This window comes from Stegostoma tigrinum, chromosome 12, assembly GCF_030684315.1.
Source record: "Stegostoma tigrinum isolate sSteTig4 chromosome 12, sSteTig4.hap1, whole genome shotgun sequence".
NCBI lineage: Eukaryota > Metazoa > Chordata > Chondrichthyes > Orectolobiformes > Stegostomatidae > Stegostoma > Stegostoma tigrinum.
Genome location: NC_081365.1, coordinates 53,902,978 through 53,914,082, shown reverse-complemented (window position 1 = coordinate 53,914,082; position 11,105 = coordinate 53,902,978).

The following is an 11,105-nucleotide window of genomic DNA, read 5'->3' as shown; positions in this document are numbered from 1 at the left end:
TTCAGATTCACTGTTGCGCCAAATCCTATCTTTCTGAAATTAGTACACTGAGATCTGAGTAAGGGAAAAATTGATATATGGTCCCTCATGTAAATCAGTTGGAAAAGCCTGTACTACAATATCCAGATATCTCAAGCCAGCTATGCTAGCCTTTCCTGCTAGTATTTAAAAACAGCACTGCTAACTGAAGATTATGTACAAATATATAATGTCATGTTTTCAATTATATACACTGCTATGTTTCACTATATCCTTGAATGGTAAAAGTCTAAAAATTGTTTTGTTTAAAAAGAAACATGTTTGTTGAATGCCAGTGATATACAGTGAACATTTGAGGCAGCATATTCATTTTTATGTCAGCACCCCAACATTAGAAACATTTGCAGGTCACAGCTCCATGACACACAACATCTGACTGCTAATATGATTTTCAATTAAGTGTCCAATTATTGGACACATGAGGCATTTGCTATCCAAATAAGGATGGGAATCCAGAATTGTAACTTCTTCCATCTCCAGTCCCACCTTTTCAGTTACACGTAAGAATTCATCCCTTTGTATCTAAAGTAGCATTGGCATCAAAATGTTACTGGTGCGTATTATGAGTCTATAATATCTTAAATAGTTAATGACAAAATAATATCAAATGGATTGCCAACAGACTGAATAGCTAAGTAGATCCATTGCAAAGTATTTCTTGTGGACCTTGTTGGTCAGAAAGTAACAGCCAGTAAACCCATGTTATCACTTCATTCATTCGAGTAGGCAAAAAAAATCGAGATCAGGGCCCTGTGATTTCAGGGAAGTGTGGTTTGCGAATAAAGTCATACTTTGGAAGTGCCTGCCTGGGAAATCAACCCAATGCTCATTTTTTCCATTGCAAAGTTAAAAGTTGTATACAATTACATACATTTAAAAGACTCTGTTCTTTGCAACCAGGTACAAGTCACTGACTGTATGGAAAATTGGATCATTAAATCAAATTCTTTGTTATTATAATTTCAGCTAATGGAAGGTGGGGCAACAACATTAACATTGCAAGAACCATATAGTTCAACTTATGTTAACATTAACCTTAACCTACTGAAACAAACAGTTAAAACAATTTTATATTGAAATGAAATATTTCACATTCTTCTTCCTAATGATCTTCTCCTTTAATCTAATCTTCAAGGCCATTGGAAATGGAATATAGGCAAGCCCGCAATACTTCAATTTGCTGCTGACACATCTCAGAATAGTTTAAAATACCGGCAGCAGCAATGCATTAGCTCCTTCAAAATAAAATGTCACCATTTGTATAGATGGCATGAAATAACTTTAAATGTAATGTATCTTAAGCATGTGGCATCAGTTTCCTCCTTTGTCTCTCTCATCAGGCAGAGTAAGATTGGTGTTGTACACATTTCTTTTTAAATCAATACCAGCTACAAATTTTCGTTCTATGTTAGCTTACTTCTCTAAAATCAATATTGCTTAAGGCACAGGAGGGCAGTACTTCTAGGGTACTAATTTTACAGTTTAGATATTACTTCTGCCAAACATGCATTAAAATTTTGCACCTGCACCCAATAGTTGTGACCTTGCAGTTTTCAATTTGCACTTTTTAGATTATGTTACCAAAAACGAAAGTTTCTACGAGTCAAGCAAACTTCCATGAAAGATGCCAGGATTTGTGTAGTAAAATACACTCAATGTATTCAATCATGTTTAGTCTCTGTAATCAGTATGGGGATGGCTAAGGGCCTTATTGCTGGAAGGTGGTACTCGTGTAGATTTTGTGTGGCTTTGATGGTACACAATATTTGGACCAAAGAGCCTCTTCTGTCTTGTGTGGGTCTATGATAGTATGATGGCATAGTAATAATTATGATAGTAATTGCCAAATAATTTAGAGTCTGTAGTCTATGAGTCCAAAAATGAAGCTCCAAACCATTTCATTATGGATTAATTGGGCATGGCAAAAAGCAAATGACGGAGAGTAGAAAAATACATAAGAACAGGCTGTTTTGCAAGTAGGTGGACTTGGCGTGGCAAAAGGTTATCTTGCAGAAATACCTGGACCTGTTTGTGACTGCCAAGTACAGAGGAGTGCTTGGGAAAAATACTTAGAAGAGGCAATTCAGCTCATAGCATCAAATCTAGTTCACTATTAATAGCAGGGACTTTTCACAGTTTGTTGCTCTTCACACTGGTCCATGGTGCCAAGGAATAGGTCAAAAACTGGGGATTCTCTTTCCCAAAGTTTGTCTACAAGCCACAAATCCAAGTCCTTTACACATGCCTAGATGAGCTCCCACAACACTGAGACAAAGCCTCCTTCTGACTGATACCTGATCCATGACCTTAAACATTTTTTTTCCTTCCACCATTGATCTACAGTAGCAGCAGTCTGTACCTTCTGTTAAATGCACTGCAGCAACTCACAAAGACTTCTTAGACAAACTCACCAGCTCTACTGACTAGTAGAACAAGTACAGTGATCACCACCATGTTTCCTTTCTGGGAACACATCCTATTGACTTGGAATTGTATCACAACTCCTTCATTGTACCTAGATCAAACTTCCTGTTAATATCCTCATTAACAGCTCAATGGATGTACTGCACCACATGTACTGCATCAGTTTAAGATCTACAACATTCTCAAGACTAGTTTGAGATGAGTGATAAATGCTAGATTACCCAGCAAACATCCATCATAGTTCACCAAGTCATCGAGAGTCCCTTTATTTTCCTATTGTCGGCGGTCACAATTCTGTGAAGCCAAGCAGTGGAGCAAGACCTATAGGAGGGGAGACATTTTGGTCCCACCCCACCTGTTGAAGGAGCAGTGCTCAAAAAGCTTGTGATTTTAAATAAACTTGTTGGACTATAACTTGGCATCGTGTGGCTTCTGACTTTGTCTACTCCAGTCCAACGCCAACACTTCCACATCATGGCTATTTTGGACATGTGAGGCACAGAGAGGGGGGCAAGGGGTTTAATCCTGAACGCATTGTACAGCCACACAGCAGGTTCCTTGGGAAGGGGAGTAGTTTATGTAGGGATACATTAACATCAATTCCATGTGTTTTTGATGACCTTGACTAAGTCGGCCGAAGCTGCATTCCACTGATGGCCATCCGGATATTTGCTGCAAAGTGGAACTTGGCACATTGACTAGTCGTTCCTGACAGTCTGCTAATAAAGTTACACACAGGTTTACTGGACCACTCTCAAATTCTCTGGGGCAATATTTTTAACATATATATATATCGCACAAATTATATGCAACATATTGTAACCACCACCTGTTGAAATAAAATCAGAAATTCAAAGAATTTATTTATTCTACAACAGCAGTTGAAACCTCAACTAGTTTATTTTATCATAAATTTTGTATTTCTTGTGCTTCCAATGCTCCCTAGTGGTATCATGGTTCAAAATAAACTCAAACTCTGGCTACAACACAGGCTGTAAATGATCTAATTAATTTATTCATAAAGTACAACAATAAATTAGAATACTGAGATTATGTAGTCTCATGTTTGTTGCACAAGAGGTTTTCTTGGAAGGCCCAGGAATCTTTTGGTTCCAAGTAATCTTCTGGCAACCATTACTGGAGTAAAAATTCCTCTGATAATTCCTGGGTTGGTTTTGTAAGATACAGCACCAAAGAAATAAAATCCAAGATTAGACAGTGTACTTCTACAGCTTTGTAAAAGCATCCCAAGTCTCCAGATTTAAAACATCATAAAAATTAAAGATAAAAAGTAAAGGTCTTGATCCTTAAGATCTAAAGGAAGACCACAACAATCTTATCACATTGTTCAGAAGAGCAATAACCGGCCTTCTACTTTCTAAATTCTGCGTGGGCCTCCAAAGTAGCTTATGTAACAGGAAGAACCTGCATAAATATAATGCCTTACATGACCTAGGATGATTAAACTACTTTGGCAATTTTCAATTTCCTTTTCCACCAGCCTCTCACCAATGCCTTTACTTATACACAAAATCCAAGCTTCACATACATATTTTATTGCCCTCAATACACCTCCTTATTTTCTGAAACCAATAGAATTTCAGCCAAATTCAAAAATTCACTTAAGTATTTCACAGAGCTTTTTTTTACATCTTCTTGCATGTGATTGCGGTTTTTTTGGCTGACTTTTCAACTATAATACCTCCTAGCTCTGTTGAAAGGTCCACATTAGAATCAGTAACATGGTCATTGTCTCCACAGATGCTGCCTGATGTTCTGAATGTTTCCAGCAAGATGTGTTTTATTTTCAGATTTCCAATTCCTGCAGTAATTTATGCATTTTTTCAAGACCAGAGAGTCTAGCAGGCAAAATGAAAACAAAACAGAATGCAACATGATATTCTTCAGTTACCTTTACGTAAATGAAGAAGGAAGAGTTGATAGATCTAGTTCTGGAAAATGGAGTGGCGCAATTAGAGCATGTTGCTACAGGTAATAAAATGTGAGGCTGGATGAACACAGCAGGCCAAGCAGCATCTCAGGAGCACAAAAGCTGACGTTTCGGACCTAGACCCTTCATCAGAGAGCTAGGGTCTAGGGTCTAGGCCCGAAACGTCAGCTTTTGTGCTCCTGAGATGCTGCTTGGCCTGCTGTGTTCATCCAGCCTCACATTTTATTATCTTGGATTCTCCAGCATCTGCAGTTCCCATTACCTCATGTTGCTATAGGGAAGTGTTTGAGAAACAATTATTATAATTCGATTAGGTTGAGAACCTTTTTGAGATATTTGCCCAAAAGCAGGTCACTGGCAGCTGTTCACCAATCTTTTATTAACTCTGTGTAGGTGAGGATGCCGGTCCCAAGTCTACCTCAGCTGAGCAGAGATTGAATCTGTTTTTGTGATTGTTAATCTGATCTAGCCATCAAAACAACTGGGAAAGAACAAGGTTTACTAACAGCACATGTTCTATTTCCAGTGAGTGAAGAAGGATCTTTACTTGCGCAATCGAAGTTAAAGATGGCTACAGAAATTTCTAAAGAAGCGTCTAGGCCCGAAACATCAGCTTTCCTGCTCCTCTGATGCTGCTTGGCCTGCTGTGTTCATCCAGCTCTGCACCTTGTTATCTCAGATTCTCCAGCATCTGCAGTTCCTACCATCTCTGAAATCATTCTATGGAGACAGCGTATGGTGCCATATTAATACTGTGTATCTGTCTTCATTAGAGAAGAGGATGCTGCTCTCCATAAAGCAGTAACGGCAATAATGATTCGCATAAAAATAAATAGTGAAAATGTTGGCACTATTCAAATTAGAAAAGTCCAAATGGACTTGATCCTAATTACTGACGGAAGTAAGAGAAAAAAAATTGTAGAGGCTTTGCCAACAATTTTTAATCTTCCTTAAATATGCAGGTGGTATCTGAGGGTTGCAGGATTACAAATATTGAACACCAGGTCAAAAAATGGAATGCGATAAACTCAAAAACCACAGGCCAATCAACCTGGCCTTAGTGGTAGAGGTACTTTCAGAGTTAATATTCCAGGGCAAAATTAATTGGCACTATGATAAGCATGTTCTATTAAATGAAAGTAAATGTAGATTTATTAACAGAACATTTCTTTGACTAGCTGAATTCAGATTGTTGACAAAACAAGAGAAGATCAATGAAGATAATGATGTTGATGTCATATAGATTGTCTCTCATTTTATTAAGTATCATAAAAGACATTTATTAACAACATTTTAGACCATGTGATTAACAAGACATTGGCAGTGTGGATACCTGATTAGGTAAGGATTAAAAAATAGAGAATAAAAGTCAATGGTGTTTTTCAGAGGGCAAGTATGCACTGGCACTCTGTCGGGAACAGTATTAGGCCAACTGCTCTTTTCAATATATGCTAATAACCTGGACTTGATATAATTTCAAGATTGGAGAATGCCACAAAGCAATTTTATAGTTCCATTAAAATAACGGAGAGAAAAACTGTCACATGGAGCTGTTAATTATTTCTCCAAAAATATTAAAAATAACTTCTAGTCTTTCATATGAATTTGGCTAAAGAAAACATCCAACGTTATTAAATATGCATAAAATCTTGTGAATGCAGGTTAAAAACATGTTCAGCTCTTATTCTCTAATTTGAAACAATTCATGCAGTCAAGCTAAAATATATATTTTTGAACCAGTGTAAAGAGTGTATATTTCTATTTTCAACATTTTTAAGTAAGGATGAATTGGAAAAAGGGCTGTTTGAGAAAAAGACTATGTTTTACAATTGAGAATTGAATTGCTGCATTTTAAAAAATCAAGTTACTGAAACTCATTCTAACCCTATGCTGCTTTTTGTTCAAGCAATGGTTGGGGGGGGTATGAGGTGCAGAGGTGCATTGTTCATAGATGGGCTAACACCAGGTTGTTTATACACTGAGATTCAGTGAGCAAAATGTTGCTGATGAGTTTGTGGAGTTGTAACCAGTTGTGGATGTCAAAGGCCAAAGGTCAAAGGATGTCAGAGTTAACGTTTCAGGTCATGAGTTCTGAGGAAGGGTCACTGAACCCAAAATGTTAACCCTGATTTTTTTCAATTCACAGATGCTGCCAGACCTGCTGAGCTTTTCCAGCAAGTTCTGTTTTTGAGCAATGCATCTGCCCGAATGGCGGTAAAGCAGACGGTTAGAGTTTTAAATTGTAGAGTCACATATTCTGTATATTTGAAATAAAATCAACATTTTGTAGCACCTGTGGTTAGAATCTATTTGTAACAATTATGATTCTTGTTAAGTACAGGAACCTGGTCCCTATTTTCTGCTAGCCTATACAACAGTAAATTGTGTACTCTGGTAACATTTTTAACTCTTATGATGACTCTGGGGATAGTGAAACTTCACTTTCACTGCAGTACTTCAATGAAGCATGACACCAGTAAAGTTGATGTTTCAAAATTAATCCAACAGAGATTAGTTAATTCTACACAATGAGTCTCAAATACTTGCTTGATGTATCACTTTTAACACACCCAAGTTGTCTAATGTGCTTCGAAGGAGCATACCAAACAATATTTGACACAAATCACATAAAGCAGTATAAACACTGGTATCCAAAAGCTTGATCAAAGATGTAGATCTAAAGGAGCACTTTAGAGAAGGGAGGCATAAAGAGGCTGACGGGTTGAGGGAGAGAATTCCAGAACATATCAGTAAGGTAGCAAAAGCCTTCAATGATGGAGCAATGAAAACTGTTGCATTAGTGGCCAAAATTGGAGGATTCTGAAGGATATATGGCTGAAAGAAATTACAGAGACAGGGAAAGGTGAGACTGTAAAAGGATTTAAAAACAAGGAGAATTTTAAAACTGAAATGTTGCTGAACCAGCAGCTAATATAGGTCAGAGAGAGCTGGTGAATAAAATCTTATCATTCATTCCCAAACCTATATTGATATTTATTTTACGCATTTGTTCCAACATAAGTATTCCTTAGTACGTATGGGGCTAGATCTTTTCATGACAACTGCAATGGATGTTGAGGTGTGAGTTGCTGTTATGCCTTAGGTTCATTGGAAGGCCTGCTGTATGCACAAGTATGCAATTTCCCAATAAGTTTAAGCCTCTAATGGGTAGATTTGCCCTGCACCGGACCCTCAGTGAATGGCTCTTGCACTGAATTTGGTATCAGGGATTTGGGCAAGACACATGTTACTTGTTATAGAAGTGTTATACTGTCCCATCTCTGTTGTAACCCTACCCACTGTCCCGCTGACCTCACGGCCCACCCCAAGCCATTTTACTCAACCCCATCCCCCTCCCCCAACCTGACTGCCCGTCCACAGTCTGATTACTCAATGCCACCAATCCAATTATTCAACCCTCACTAATCCTACTACCCACACCACCATCCCTCCCACTCAAATAGCCACAGGACTACCTGGTCACCCAATCACAATGGCTTTATTATCCAATCTCCCGACCCAAGTGCCCATGCTACCAACCCAAATAACTGAAGCCACAGACAAATGACACCCACCTCCAACAGCCTGTCTACACCACATTGCCCTCACTATCTCTTCCAACCTGTCTGCCTTCCCCGCCCCGATTGTCTATGCCCCACATAGCTGACTACCAAGCCTCCAACACCATTGGCCCTCAAAACCTGAAAGAATCTAACTGCCACACTCCCAACCAGATTCAACCACCTTATCTAACCAACCTTGCAGGCCCAACTACTCACTCTCATCAACCTAACTAACACAATTACTCACTCCCAAAACCCAACACAACAGCTTAACCCCTGGCTCAATCACCCAGCCTAAACTGAGCCACACACCCAATCTAACCCAGCTAGACTCAACTGGCTATGACTCTAATTCCCCACTGAAAGGACTACCACCAAACCGACCAACATCACAACAAACACTGACCTGACAACACCCCATTCCAAATATTCAACCTCAAACCTCCACTGACATGAACTGCCTCACAAATTTGACTATCCCCAACCCAACTTCTCATTCTCTGACACCCCTGCCATGTCTAGCCAATGCACATGCTATCAACTCCTGATCCACACTGACCAGGTTGACGCAAATGTCCACTCTCTGACTCACCAAGCTGACCACACTTCCGATCTGAACACTTGCTCTTGAAAACAACGGGATCTCTCTCCTCTGACCAACACCCATCCACTCACCCAAATACCTAACAGTGCTTAGTCCCATGCACTCATTCAGTCATTCATCAACTCACTAACTGGCTCACACGCTCACACATCCACTAGCTCAGCCAGACCACAAGCACTCAGTCATCTACCTACTCAGTCAGCCATTCACATACCCATTCACTCACCCATTCAATTGCACACCCACACATTCATCCATTCACTCTCTCACACCTATTTCCCTGCTCACACACACCCATTCACTCACAGATACTCTCACATTCACTCGCTCACTCACTCACACAGTCACACTCCCATTAACACTCACTAACTTTCTGAAAATATTTAAGGCTTTTAAATACTTATCAGAGTAGGCCAGTTGACATATTAAAAATGGAGCATGCTCTCTCACTGCTTCCCTTCACCACTGGGCTCCATGAATCACTGCTGTAGCCAGGACTGAAGACCCAGCTGGAAGGATACATAAGGTTTAGGATATGACAATCCAACTAGCCAAAAACAATCAACCCAACTTTGCCATTGGCTGGAAAATTTGGGCTGTGGACTTTAATCATAAATAACATGGTGGGAACAGGAGTAGGCTATTCATCCATCAAGCCTGTTCTGCCATTCAATATAATTATGGCTGCTCAAACACTTTACCGCACTATCACCAAAACCCTTTATGCCATTGATAATCAGAAATCTCTCAATCTGTACATTAAACATACTCAAAGATTAAGCTTCTACAGCACTCTGTGGTAGAGAATTCTAATGATACATGACTCTCTAATTTTAAAAAAGTCTCCTCATTGGGTCCTAAGTGATATTACCCCTTTTTTCAATTGTGAAAATTGGAAACATCTTACATATATATGCCTATCTCTCCATTTGAGTATTTTGTTATTTTCAATGATAATACATTTCATTCTTCAAAACCCTAAATAATTCTAGTCCAGTTTCCCAATTTCTCTTCATAGGACATCCTGCCATCCCGGTGAACCTTGATTAGATTCACTCTATGGCAATAATTTCTCCACTGAGACAAGGAGACCAAAACTGCACAGAGTACTCCATGTGCAATCTAACCAAGGTTTTCTTACAATTGAAGTAAAGCTACTCTACTCCTGCTACTCAAGAGCTCTTGTGATAAAGGCTAACATTCCAATAGCTTTACTAATAACTTGTTGCACCTGCATATTAGTCTTTGGGGGTTTCTTAACAAGGACACTCAGGTTCTTTTTTCAGTTAGCACTGCATTCCAGGGACTTCGTCATACTATTTTACTTCTGTATAGCGTCCACAAGGGGGCATTATTGTTATTTAGGATAGCTGCAAAATATAATCTTGAATGTGGATCTTCAAAGCATAAGTGAAACGTAATGCATGGTCAGTAAAATTCCAATTAAATTTCAAATGATAGAAGCATTTTATTCATCAAACACGAACTAAAATTTCCCTGTTGATTAGAAAAGTGTTTCATAAGTATCAACGCAATAAAGAACACAAGTGATTTGCAGTAAGCAAGCTATCTTCCTGTCTAGCTGAAAAAGGATTTTTCTGAAGAAGGGTCTAGGCCCGAAACGTCAGCCTTCCAGCTCCACTGATGCTGCTTAGCCTGCTGTATTCATCCAGCTATGCACATTGTTATCTCTGCATACAGATACATTGCTGTGCCTGAAATCCTGTGACACTTTTACCTCATGTTATCTTGCATCAAACCCTAATTTATCTCTGATGCTTTGAGAACCAAGCAAAGCAGTAGTTTGTAACCATAGTACAACGAATCAGAAAGATTGTATATCTCATGTAGAATGGATATTCAATCATTCAATCAATTAGTGTGCTTTGGTAATGTACATTTCAAGTGATGCCTCATAAGACAAAACTTAATATCCTGCTATCAGGATCAGTCTTAGCTCATGTCCACCATTCCTTTTTATCTCCAAAAGCCTCAAAACATTCCAAATGAATAGTGGTTCTATACATGTACCAAGAAATCTTTCCATTGTAACTGATAATTTACATTCAAGTGTCTCACACCTGTGTTACTTTCAACACACTGTACTTGATGCAAGAAAGACATTGTGCCAAAATATTCTGGCATTGGCATATTCTACCCAACCATCTCAGAGTTACTGAACCAACATTAAATTGTCAGTCCCAGCACAGTACTCCTCAGTTGAGGATTGGGGATCCAATCCAGCCCATAGTGTTCAAATGGAAATTCTCTCCTTCAGCTGATCATGAGCATCCAATTTGAAGTAGTTATTGGCAACTTCAACCATACCAATGAGCCACAGTAATGGCTTATCCACAATCTCACTTAAAATGGCAATAAAGACGCCAGGGCTAACTCTAATTGATTGGATTTTAATCAACATTTTTGAAAAGTATTTCTAAGTATTTCAGACATAATCCAATGAAGATTTGACGAGATGCTTTTATTTGATATATTACAATAAAACCTGGCTTCACATTTCCAC